The following is an 11,079-nucleotide window of genomic DNA, read 5'->3' as shown; positions in this document are numbered from 1 at the left end:
AGAACCCACCGTATTAGTCAGAGGTCCCTTTACTACGGTTCGGAGCCGCGGACCTTCAGTAATAGTAATAAATCACAGCAATAGTACATTCAGGTAGTTGTAAAAAGCATGATAATATATTAAGTAATCCAAAGTATTCAGAATACGTTACTCTCATTGAGTAACGTAACAGAATATGTTACAAAATACATTTTGGGGCATGTATTCTGTAATCTGTAGTGGAATACATTTTAAAAGTAACCTTCACAACACTGACTGTTACTAATATGACCCTTCCTAAGCCGCAAACAGAAATGTCAACATATACCAGGCAGGAATGCCAGCCAACTGCCACTTGTGACGCCCTCAGAAGTGCAAGTATCCAGCAACGGGCGAGGGTGCAAGTGGGCCCACTGCCGCAACATGGCCCTGGTTTGGTGCCATGGATGAGGTGCTAGGACACCTGTTCTAATCTCCTCCATCCAAGAGGACACACCAGGGCCCAGTGCAGCAGTTGGCAACCCACTCCCACACCAGAAGGGGTAGGAGGATGAGGAGTCGCCTGAGGCACGGGTGGCGAAAAAGAGGAGGGACGGGGAGGATGAGCTCTTTGCCCTAATAAAAGAGGACATGGCTCAGCAACACCAAACGGAGGAACGGAGAGCCGAGAGGATGGACAGGCTGATAGGTGTCCTCAAAAAGCTAGTGGAGCAGAAAAAGGACTGAGCCATGTCCACAGACAGCCACTGTACATAGTTGCACTTTATTTATGCTGGCACCCCAACCTTTGTTTTGTACAAGCATGATTATTTCAGTTGTGTAAATAAAACATTCAGAAAATCCCAACTGTGAGTGCATGTCTGTCACAAACTACATAACACAATTTCGGGGGGGCCTGACCTATTGCACATGCCAAATTGTGAAAATAAAAACAGTGCAACGTAAAACACAACATGATTGTGGGAAATGCACTGCCCTCTGTGGTCCAGGATAAACCTGAGTGTCCCAGCATGCACATACATCATCAACCAGGCCTGACATTTGCCTGAGCAGAGAGTCTTGGGCAGTGCTGCTTGGTCCGCTGGACCAGGACCAGAGAGATGAGGGAGGTGCCACAGGTAAGGCCCCCGGTTCGCATAACCATGTACAGAGTGGAGCATCCCACATAGGCGTCCCCAGATGTTGCTCAGGCATGTTGATTCCCACTGTCCACCGCATCATCCTCCACTTGGGTCTGCAGGGCTGGTGAAACTGACAGCTGCCATGTCCCTGGATTGTAATCATGGCGGTGGGAAAACCACATGGTAACAACAAGCATGTTAATACAGATCTGTCACGTGAAATCCCAGCACTGTGCAGATGCAACACTAAGGGATACTTGCCTGATGACAATAATCGTGGTCTGGGGGTACCTCCTCCAGGGCAGACACCTCAGCAGATAGCTGGTCCCGCCAGTGTGCACCACTGACTGCCTCCACACCATTCTCCCCATCATCTTGGGCATCATCCTCGGGCCCCTCATCTGGGGCCACAATGTCACCAGCACTGATGCAGATGTTGTGCAGCACGGCACGTGCTGTTATGACCTGCGACATATGTTTAATCTTGTGAGTACAGTGTACATGCCAGATTATACACTACAGTTGCCATTATGATTCGACAAACAACAATGATGCTCGTATTAGCGTGATGTACATGTGGCACGAAGGTGTGGTGCACCTCCAGCGCTTGCAGGAAGATGACACGGAACCTCATCTTCATCATTCCAAAGGCATGACAGAGTGTGCCCTGAAGTGATGTGCGTCAAAGTGCTGGGCTCCCGCACCGTGGACTGGCCTCTTTTAGGTGGTGATGAGGGGGAGTGGATGTTGGAGACATGAGTACCCTCCATCTGCAAGGATGAAATGCCCTGGGGGAGGGTAACGAGCCTGTTGGTACAGTGGGCTGTCGCGGAGGACACTGGAGTCATGCCCTGACCCCAGCCAGCCCACATGTGTATCGACAAAGCGGCCCTGATGCGGTATGTGGCCCTGAAGCGGCCACATACCGCCTGCAGGATCATGGAGGGGAACAACTTCCTGTTGCTGTAGCACTGACCGACAGGGCCGCTGGGGGCTTGATGCAGACATGGCAGCAGTCGATTGCACCAGCACCCTTCACAAAGGCCCTGTGGCCTACCAGCTGTGCAAACCCATTGGACATGGCAACTCGTTCTTTTCCACATGGCATCCGTGGGAGGTGGATGACCTGGTGGCGCGTGGCCACCACCTCCTCTGTGACCCTGTGCATGATGCGGTGGACAGTGGAACGGAAAGTGAAAGTAAAAACAGGACATGACAGACATTCTTTTATTCTAGTTATTATTCTGACTGTTGATGTTCCTTTTTGTTGATGTTCAACATGTTGATGTTCGCAGGCAGTAGACACTGTGCTTGTGGTGACATTATTTGGGTTTTTGGTTAATTGCACGTGTGTGGCATGTCCTGGGCTGTGCTGCTGCAGTGTGCTGGCTGCGGGCGCACACACTCCTATTTGGGACTCAGATCTACAGTGGAATATATCAGGGTGTTACGCTAGTACATAGGTACACATGTCATATATCTCAGGGGGGAGGAATGTCGACATGTCTTTAGCCTTTACGGCCTTTAAGGCCTTTAAGGCTCTAACCCTGAATTGGGATACATCCTAAATTGGGACACAGCCTGAGAGACAAAAGGCGCAGCGGCAGAGCATGGCAGTTGTAATGCAGTTTTGTGTGACTCCGTGTTCGTTAATGAACCTGTAAGTGTAATTACCTTTGACAGGTTAACTGGTTTGACAGTAGTTGTAGTTGTTGTGCATGTTAAAGCTAAAGTTATGCCTCGGTACGGTGATATCATGTTAGTAGATTTATTTAAGTATTTAATTAATTAACACTAAGTTAATACCAGTGGCCAGAATCTCCTCCAATAATTACATCCTGAGTTTAAAGGATTTTTCTGTTGTTTATTGTTTAGTTTAACTGTTGTTAGCTTGCCAAATTCTTGCCTTAGTACTAGCAACTTTTAAGATTTATTTATCTATTCAGCCAACTTCTGGTCTTACGGCGACCCCTTGTGGACATTGTAAAATATTGCTGTGTCTGATTAGATGATGTGTTATCATTGTTTCTTAGTTATCTATCTTTGACCCTACTAATTATAGTATTGCCTGTTTCTGTTTCCAGACAACCATGCTTATAGTCACATATACTGCATCTGCTACAACTATAAATTCATATCTGACAGCAACCCATTTGGATTAAATGATTATATAGCGCTTTTCTAGGCACCCAAAGCGCTTTACAATTCCACTATTCATTCACTCTCACATTCACACACTGGTGGAGGCAGTTACAGTTGTAGCCACAGCTGCCCTGGGGCAGACTGACAGAGGCGAGGCTGCCATATCGCGCCATCGGCCCCTCTGGCCATCACCAGTAGGTGGTAGGTGAAGTGTCTTGCCCAAGAACACAACAACCAAGACGTCTGAGCATTGGCTTGAACTGGCAACCTTCCGATTACAAGACAAACTACCAACTCTTGAGCCACGATCGCCTCAAATGCTGGGTCTAACAACCCAGGACCATGACAGGTAGTGCCAAAAGTATTTGCTCATCTGTCTTTACATGCATATGAACTACAAGGCCATCCCATTCTTAAGCCATAGCATTTAATGAGATGTGAGACTGAGCTATAACAGCTTTAACTCTTTTGGGTAGGCTTTTTTTAAGGAGTGTGTTAGAAAGAAAATTTTCACTATTCTTCTAGAATCAGATTTGAGAGGTCAGACACGTTGGGTAAGAAGACCTGGCTTGTAGTCTCCACTCTAAATCACCCCAAAGGTGCTCTCTTTGAATGAGGTCAAGACTCAGCTGTGTATAGGGTGAGTATATTTTGATTTCCAAAAAAAAGGACACTTGGACCAGTCATGAAGAATTATAATAATCCTGCTTGCTTAAAGAAAATTTAAATATTAAAATGTTGCCTTCTCTGTGCGTGTCATGGTCTTGAGTACATGGACTCAGTGATTTTTTGTTTTGGTGTATTTATTGTTATTATTATTATTATTATTATTAATTCAGGGATCAGGTCCAGCTGTGTCTCCCACCTGTGTGTGATTTCCCAGTGTCCCTCTGTGTATTTATAGTGCGTGTCTGCCTGTGTTCCTTGTCGCGTCGTCTGTGTTCATTCACTGTCTTCCTCCGTGTCTTGGGAGCATTAGACAATTGTCCAAATTTTCCAAAATATTTTGGTATTTTGAAGTATTAAGATGCCCTTTTACTGGATTTTACATTTTACAGGTCCAAGCCCAACTCCCCGCAGGGTTAGCGGATGCTTATTTTGCATGGCCTAAAACTTTGTGGCAGAGTTGTTGTGATTCCCAATTGCTTCCTGTTAGTGGTTTTAAAACAAACAGTTTACTATGCAATATTTATTAGTGAGGAAATTTTATGATTGGACTCTTATCATGATACTACTAGAATTCACTGAGCTCCAATTCTTTCACATATGTTTGTAGAAGCAGTCTGGATGCCTAGGTGCTTGATTTTATACACCCATGGCCATGGAAGTAATCAGAATACCTGAATTTCAATGACTTGCATGAGTGCTTGCTTTCTATCCTAGCACAGTGTAGGTAAATGGTGAGGACATCACAGCGGAGAGCAAGTCAGGATGGGGGACTGGGAGGGGCTTAAAGTTAAGCTGCTGAATGTTTCAGTACCATTACTGAGAAAAAACAATGGAGGAAACAACTCTGCTGCCACTGCTCTGTAAGCGAAATATGTTTCTTTAACTGTGATGACTTAAAATTACCTTAAAAATCTTACCAGAGAAGTCTACTGCAGATCTGTTGTCTTTTCTAGTTTTCAGTGTACGGAGCTGATCTGGAGTCTTCAGCTCCAAGAATGTTTCTTAGAATGTTTGTGATATACTCACATTACACTTTCTCCAAACTATGAAATCATTTTAAAACACAAATTTTGAAAAAGTTGATATTATGATAACAAACTAAATAACCGTATATTCAACAACGTTTGCTATATATGAAATATGTCTGTGCTATAGCTATAGCTGTTCTGTGGGAACATTAGTAGAATTTAAAAATCTTCCCATCCCTATGACTGGTTACAGCAGCAACTTTTTAGGTTTACTTCTAACACTTTTACTGTAACAATGATGAGCTGAGTCTGGATTAGACTAAAGAAACAAGAGCTGTATATATTTTGAGAACTAAGAAAAGAACATGTTCTGCAGGGCTGAAGCTTCCTGAGCATCAAATAAATGCGCAGTGTGAAAACAAACTAACTTAGGTGTCACTTCCTCTAGTTCTCGCCTCACTGCTGAGCTGCAATGCACATCAAGGTTAGTAATTTTTCTCTTTCAAACTTTAACCCTCTAAAGCACATGTGTCAAACTCAAGGCCCGTGGGCCACATCCAGCCATTTATTTCTGACCAGCGAGATCATTTTATATAGATTTATTATTATTGTTATGCAGAAGCTGTTTTCAGTGATAAGGATTAACAAAACAGCACACAGGAGTCGTCTCACTGATAAACACCTGCAGTCCACCCTGAGAATCTCTACAACACAAGACCTCACACCAAACTTAAACCAGCTTGTTGCCAAAAAAAGATGCATCCCGACAAAATGGCATAAGAGCAAAGAAAATTGAATGTTATGATTTTCTGTTATTTTTAACTTTTGCTGAAAAGCAGAAATTTTATTTATATATCCAGTTTTTTATTTTTTTTTGCATCATGTTCATATTTTGAGTATTTATCATTTTGACAGGTCATACTTTAGCGGCCAGGAAAATGGGCCCCAGGGATTTATGTTAGAGGTTAGAAAATTTGGATGGATCTGCTCTCATTTCAAGAAATCTGGCCAAATTTAATAAACCCCCAAATACATGACTGTTCAGTGCCAGCATCAGAAAGTAGAGTCTCTTGTTATTCCCTCCAATACCTTAAAACTGTGTTTGTTCCCAGACCATCAAAAACAAAACAAACCCCTAAAAAAACTCTTAGCATATGAATTGAGCTCAACTTTATTTACTGTGCCTTACAGAAACCTGATTATAGCAGGATCATTGTGTCAATTTAAATGAATCAGCTACCCTTATCTAGGGCCAGATAAACAGGGGCAATAGAGAAGCTCAGACCTCTCCCTGCCACCTCTTCCAGCCTTTCCGGGAGACCACCAAGGCATTCTCAGGCCAGCCAAGAGATACAATCTCTCCAGCGTGTCCTGGAAACATGTGATCTAGGAGACACCCAGGAGGCATCCTTGTCAGAAGCTCGAACCACCTCAACTGTCTCCCTTTCGATGTGGAGCAGCCGTGGCTCTACTCTGAGCCCCTCCCAGATGGCCAAACTCCTCACCCTATCTCTAAAGCAGCGTTCGTTTGGTCACCACCCAAAGTTTGTGATCATAGGTGAATTAAGAGATTCACGTAGCTCTCTATCAATCTCTGAATCACTGCCACTGCAGCACCAATCCATCTGTCACTCTCCTGCTACCTTCTCCCCTCACTTGTTAAAAACACCCCAAGATAAACTCCTCCACTTGGGGCAGGAACACATCCTTGATCCAGAGTGAGCACTCCATCCTTTTCCGGCTGAGGACCATGGCCTTTGGAGGTGCTGATTTTTATTCCCACCATTTCACACACAGCTGCAAAATGCTCCAGTGTGAGCTGGAAATCGTCACCTGATGAAGCCAACAGAACCACATGATTCTTGTGGTTCTGTTGGCTACGGAGCAGTTTATGTCTGACAATATTTTCACGGACTGGCCTTTAAGGTGTCGTGGATAAATACAACCAAATAAATCCAGTACCGGCACCCAAAAAAAAAAAGATAATTTTGCCATGGTCCGCAGCTCAGTGTCTGAGGAGCGGTTGGGATGCCCACACCTGCGGGTGTGGCTGTCGTCTTCACAACTGCATCCCATTTCAGGCGATCACCAGGGGGACTATTTAACCCCCTCACTGCCGGCTGCTCCACGCTAGTTCGCCCCTTGCGAAGGTTGATGAGGAATTTCTGCTTTCTATGAACTGTGTTAATCCTGTTACTGTGTTACTGAGCTTTCACCTGCATGTCCTCCTGCCTGCCTGGAGTTCAGATAAACCACCTGTCATCATCCTCTCCGTCTCCCTGGAATCCTCTCCCGCGGACATTCACCCCTGCCTCCATTTCCAACGGTCCGGCCCGATCGTAAGATAAATAGCTCTACCCCGTTGTATGCTGTTATCTCCCTGCTCCCCAGTAACTCGCTCCCTTTTCTGTTGCAGCCTCCCACGGTTCTGATCATGGCGTTCCCAAATCATTTATCTCCAGGTCACTTCTGTTCTAACATTGAAACAGCATGTTCCCTTTGGTTATTCCGGGTCGCCTTTAGTTGAGAAATAAAGTTTATTCTGTGCGCATTTCCTGCGTATTGTGTGTGCTTCTGGGTCAAGCTTGCATGTTAGAACTACAGTTCTTGACAAATTTATTCATAACATACGAGAAAAGACCCAGGGAAACTATGTTAACGATGAAAGACAAGAAATAATAACGATAAAACGATAAAAACCAATAAAAACCCTGAAAACCATAAATTTCACACCCGAACCTCAACTCTCGCAGCCCTGTACCAAACAACTCATGGACCGGTTCTGGTCCATGGCCTGGGGGTTGGGGACCACTGGTCTAAATGACCAAGGCATGCACTGTGGTCTCATAAGGAAACTCAGCTTTTTGATATGAAGTTTTTCTGTTCCCAGATACAAATATTTTTGTTCCAAATAACTATTTGGTAATATCTTATGTCCCCCTTACCGAACAGCTCATCTCACTGTGAGTCCCAGCAGCTCTCAATTCTTTAAAGGAAGCGTTGTAACTTTGCACTGTGAGGAGGATGACGGCTCTGCTCGCAGCTCGTTCAGTCTGTGGAGAAACACAAGCAAAAAACTGATGATTCAGTGTGGAGCTGACTTTGGAATATGGTCTGTTTCTTCATGTACCATGAGCTACATCTACACGTGGGACAGTGGAGTTTACTGGTGTGAGTCCAGAGAGGGTCCCATCAGTAACATGGTTAACCTGACAGTCACTGGTAAGCTGAGTGTGTGGAGTTAGTGTTGATGAAGCTGTGTGTAAATGGATGAAATGCTGTAGTTTGTCTCTGTGTTGAGGTGGATCAGTGATCCTGCAGAGTCCTGTCCTCCCTGTGATGGAGGGAGATAACGTCAATCTGCTCTGTAAAACAAAGACCACTCCCTCCAACCTCCCAGCTGCTTTCTATAAAGATGGCTCCCTCATCAGGAAGCAGCCTACAGGTCACATGACCATCCAGCATGTTTCCAGGTCTGATGAAGGCCTCTACAAGTGTGACATCAGCGGTCATGGAGAGTCTCCATCCAGCTGGATCACTGTCACAGGTGAGGAGCTTCACTCTGATTTTTTTCCACTCACTTCATCCACATTTTCACCTGAACAGGTGGGATTCTGTCTGCAGATATACCTGCAATTACAGCCCTTCCTACTCCAGAAACTCCAGGAACTTCTCAAACTTCCCTTCATTTTGACTTTACACTCATTCGCTATCTGGTGGTCTTCTGTCCATACTTCATCTCCACTCTCATCATGGTATCTTTATATCGATGTAGAGGTAAAGCATTAAAATAATATAGATGCTAATATACATCTAAATAATAAATACATAATACATAATTAAAAAAATTAAATACATATATATTTTCTATCTGAATCTGCAGGAAATGACCTGTCCATCTCTGAACCAATGAGCATACCAAGGCCGAGGGATTGAATGAAGAGGATGATATTCTCACAAAAGAGCATCTAGAGATCCATCCCATCAAGGAGCGGCGAGTGCTTTTTCAAAGCACATAGATATGCTGTGAAAACAACCAGAAAAGGCTGCTGCATATAAGCAAATTATATGCAGGGAGTCTGACCCAATAATAATAATAATTTGCCTCATCCCATGAGCCAAGATGTGAAAAAAATGGGTCATGGGTCATTAGAGATTTCAGGTGAAACCACGATGAGACCTTCCCTTATTATTGGAACTACTGAGATCATCTGATGCAAGGTGTGAGTGGCCATTGAGGCACCTGGGAAGGGATCTCAAAACTGCGTTATCGATGGCAGACAGTTGGTGTCGTAGAGATGCTTGTCTCCTCTGGATCTCAGGGAAAGCCAGGTCCAATCCTTTCCCCTCACTCGCCTTCCAAGATGCTCACCAGGCCACTCTCCCCTCCCTCCAGAGCCATATGCGCTCCAACTGTCAAGTAAGACACAAATCCAGTAACCCTCACTTCACCAGTCTTCGCTCCCCTCACTTCCTTCCTAACCACACTCTCCCTCTGTTTACAGTTTCACCACGTCAGAGACTTCCTGCCAAGCTTTCTTCCCTCGTGTCGATCTTTACTCTTGTGTTCAATAAGGCTTACGTGAAATCTTATCACTGCCTCCTGTGGTTGAATCTTCACTTGAGTCCACATTTTACGTACTGGCCTCCGAGCCCTTTTCACAATCAGCAGCTGGAATTGCGCCATGGAGGGATACTCTTTGAGAAGAAATCTCCTGACAACTAACTTTTCAATTTCATAACTTCCAAGAGGAGTGAAATTAATGGGCATTAATATACATGCTAACTACTCACTTATGTGTGTTGGCCCTACAAGAAAAGACGTTTAAGTTTTTCAATTTCATCTCCAGATTTTAAGCATCGACAAACTGTTAATACAACACCCATCACTTGGTATGTATAATTTGTGTTGTTGTAAATAAAATTTGGGGGTAAGCATACCAGATTGGGGTTTTTATGGAAAAAAAAGATATAACTAATAGTGAGTATATTAGCTATTCTCTATTTTTAAATGTTTTTCATGAAAGATAAAACATAAACTAGGCTAATCCACACATAACAAGGTAAACAAGCATAAAATTCTTAAAAATCTAAAACAGACATGCACATTGATTACCAAACACAAATATTCAATATCCACACAACATTTTTGAGTAGTTAGATCTTGAAGGCTTCCAGGGCTTCTGTCTCTTGAAGAGCAGACACATCCTTCTCACGGTACTTTAGTGCAGACAGGTGAGAGGAGGTCAAGGGGGATCAGAGCAGAGGGGGGTGAGGGCTGCAGAAAGTCTTGTGTAGATGTGAGGTGAACAGATTGGAGGTGTGAACAGACTGACTTTCAAATCTGCGGTAGAAGGTGTGAAGCCAGTTGAGGATTTTCCTCAGGGTGGAAGGATGGACTCCTCTAGCTGGTGGTGTGGTGCAGGCCTCTCAAAATTGATGCAAGCTGTTTGGTTGAGAAGCTGGGTTTTTTTTAGCTTCTCACTGCAATTCATTTCTTCAATGATTGTCTACTTTTAAGATTAGGCTTAAAACTTTCCTTTTCGCTAAAGCATATAGTTAGGGCTGGATCAGGTGACTCTGAATCCTCCCTTAGTTATGCTGCAATAGACGTAGGCTGCTGGGGATTCCCATGATGCATTGAGTTTTTCCTTTCCAGTCACCTTTCTCACTCACTATGTGTTAACAGACCTCTCTGCATTGAATCATATCTGTTATTAACCTCTGTCTCTCTTCCACAGCATGTCTTTATCCTGTCTTTCTTCTCTCACTCCAACCGGGCGCAGCAGATGGCCGCCCCTCCCTGAGCCTGGTTCTGCCGGAGGTTTCTTCCTGTTAAAAGGGAGTTTTTCCTTCCCACTATCGCCAAAGTGCTTGCTCATAGGGGGTCATATGATTGTTGGGTTTTTCTCTGTATCTATGAAGCGCCTTGAGGAGACTTTTGTTGTGATTTGGCGCTATATAAATAAAATTGAATTGAATTGAATGTTTGAACTATAAGCACTAGAATATTGGGTCCTGGTTATTAAATTGTATTTGACTGTTTATTTGTTTTTGAGTTATTTTGTTTATTGCTCTTATAAGTTGTTTTGATGATCTTTCAGTGACATATTTCTTATTTTGTGCTGTACTGGCAGGCGTGTGACACACACAGATCAGACCCGTATTTCTGTGTTGCAGATGTGTAGTAAAGAGCCAAA

The 11,079-nt window shown here is 43.9% G+C and overlaps 1 long non-coding RNA gene across 2 annotated transcripts; it reads left to right on the top strand.

The window, feature by feature from the left end:
- Positions 1-8,371: 8,371 nt before the first annotated feature.
- Positions 8,372-10,655, top strand: LOC120728277. 2 transcript variants are annotated; one of them, XR_005694678.1, is made up of 5 exons: positions 8,372-8,426; positions 8,504-8,656; positions 8,763-9,299; positions 9,385-9,772; positions 10,621-10,655. It is a non-coding gene; the product is annotated as an uncharacterized LOC120728277 (long non-coding RNA). The 2 variants fall into 2 exon arrangements; XR_005694677.1 differs by lacking the exon at positions 10,621-10,655 and having other exon boundaries at positions 9,385-9,817.
- Positions 10,656-11,079: the final 424 nt, after the last annotated feature.

The sequence above is a fragment of the Simochromis diagramma genome, unplaced genomic scaffold (genome assembly GCF_900408965.1).
Source record: "Simochromis diagramma unplaced genomic scaffold, fSimDia1.1 OVJJ01000341.1, whole genome shotgun sequence".
NCBI classification, from domain to species: Eukaryota; Metazoa; Chordata; class Actinopteri; order Cichliformes; family Cichlidae; genus Simochromis; species Simochromis diagramma.
This window is presented reverse-complemented; position numbering and strand designations above follow the sequence as displayed.